At 45.9% G+C, this 2,126-nt stretch overlaps 1 pseudogene across 1 annotated transcript; it reads left to right on the top strand.

Moving 5' to 3' along the window:
* Positions 1–327: 327 nt before the first annotated feature.
* Positions 328–1,796, top strand: LOC310784805 (putative nuclease HARBI1; annotated as a pseudogene). Its single transcript has 4 exons — positions 328–763; positions 848–963; positions 1,220–1,331; positions 1,426–1,796. The product of its transcript is annotated as a putative nuclease HARBI1 (transcript).
* Positions 1,797–2,126: the final 330 nt, after the last annotated feature.

The raw sequence follows: 2,126 nt of genomic DNA, 5'->3' as shown, positions 1-2,126 counted from the left end.
TAGAGTACAGAACATGCTAAAAGCTCACTTTTTTTTCCTGGTGAACCCAGAGACATACATCTTCATTTTGAGGTATTGCAAATCACTCTGGTGCTAATAGATAATTTACTGTGGGTCTTGAAAGATGACCAACAATTATGAAAATCTTTGGCCTGTGCTAAATATTGGCAGTCCTAAACTGGCGGTGAATGAGTTAACTTCTAACCCTATTTCCATAGCAACTTATGCTTCACACTTAACCTGGTCCGCAGCAGGTTAAGTTGCAAGGATAAGATTAGACCTTAAAAGGCACCGCCCATGAACCAATCGAATCAGCAGTTTGGAAAAATGGCCAACCCCTTTCTGGATGAGTTTCCCATCGAGGAAGGAGCACAAATTCTAAGGGGGGCTCTGAGGAGAGAAAGAGTGTTTCGCAACCGGCAGGATCCATTTGATCATTCAGAGGATTATCTGTACGAGAGATATCGCTTCTCCAGTGACGGATTAAGATATTTGTGCGATTTGTTGCAGCCCTATCTTGCTAACGTGACCCTCCGTAGCCATGCCCTGTCTGTGCCACAGATGGTTTGCATCGCCCTATGCTTTTTCGCGTCGGGGGCTTTCATGTATAGTGCCGGGGATGCGGAGAACCTCGGGAAAAACACAGTATGCAGGACCATTCACAAAGTCGCCCGTGCATTAACAGAGCTACTGCCTGGATTTGTGGTGTTCCCGGGACACTTGCCCACGTTAGCCATAAAAGAAGGCTTTTACGACATTGCAGGTAACTAATTTTACTCCATCTATACAGTGTGTAGAGCCCATGATGCATAAATGACATAATAATTGTAGCCTACTCCTGTCATAGGCTTCCCTAGAGTGCTGGGTGCAATAGGTTGCACCCACATCCCCATCACTGCACCTCTGGGTGAGAATGAAGGGGACTTTGTGAATAGAAAGTCATTCCACAGCCTCAACATCCAGGTAAATCCTGCAATGATCATTTTTCATGCATAATGCACATTTTACATTCAAGTTGGACATGAGTAGCTACATCTTGCCCATGTATGTACCCTATGATTTCCCATTCCATATTTTGGGTGGATTTACACACGTCATTGTGCACGTTTGTGTCATACATGATGTGTGACTAATAAACTTCCCCCTGCATGAACCACACTTCATTGCACATTGAAATCATGTTATGTGGAAGTACAGTTAATCCCAAATGCTTTTGCAGATGACTTGTGACCATCAACAACTAATCACCAGCCTAGATGCCAAGTGGCCAGGGTCGGTGCATGACTCCCGGATCTTCAGGGAGTCCACACTGTGCCACAGATTTGAGCAAGGTATGGAAAATAGACATTTAATATAATTTTGAGTCATGCCTTCCCCAAACTGAAATGTGATACTGATGTTGGCAATATTCCTTCTTATCCTCAGGGCTGTTCAGTGGAGTGCTCCTTGGAGACCGGGGGTACCCCTGCCTGCCGTACCTGACCCCCTATCCTGACCCTCAGGCCGGCCCACAAGCCCATTTCAACCTGGCTCTTAGCAGAACCCGGGTCAGGATAGAAATGACATTTGGCATATTGAAGGCCCGCTTCACCTGCCTGCATGAGCTCAGGGTGGTGCCAGACCGGGCGTGCAGGATCATAGCAGCGTGTGTGGTGCTGCACAACGTAGCCACCATACGGAGGGATTGAGTCCCTCCGTTTGAGCCACAGCCCCCTGATGTGGTGGACCCCATCACCCTAGACTACCCTACTGGCAGGGCTGTCAGGGAGGCCATCACAGAGCAATTTTTTGCCTAAAATAAAAATTAAATACACACATGCCTTTGTTTTAAATCATTTTCTCTTTATTTCAATTGTTGTGCCACCTCATCCTCTGCTGCTCCCGTTCCTGTGAAGAAATGAGAGAAATACTGAACTGTTTGACAGTGTGGGTGGGGGATGAAAGCATAGACATAAGTGTGTTAACTGATTTACCTTCCTTCTTTCCTCCAATTCCTCCACCTGCAGCCTGGCCTTTTTTATGAGCAACTCCTTATATATAATGTCCAGCTCCAGTTTTCTTTTATATAGAGCCCTCACATTGTCTGCTGAAACCTGAAACAAATTCAAGACAGAATAGAGTTGCTT

This window comes from Poromitra crassiceps, assembly GCF_964638095.1.
Source record: "Poromitra crassiceps genome assembly, chromosome: 11".
NCBI classification, from domain to species: Eukaryota; Metazoa; Chordata; class Actinopteri; order Beryciformes; family Melamphaidae; genus Poromitra; species Poromitra crassiceps.
Note: the sequence above shows the minus strand (reverse complement) of the source record. Positions and strands in the feature narration are given on the sequence as shown.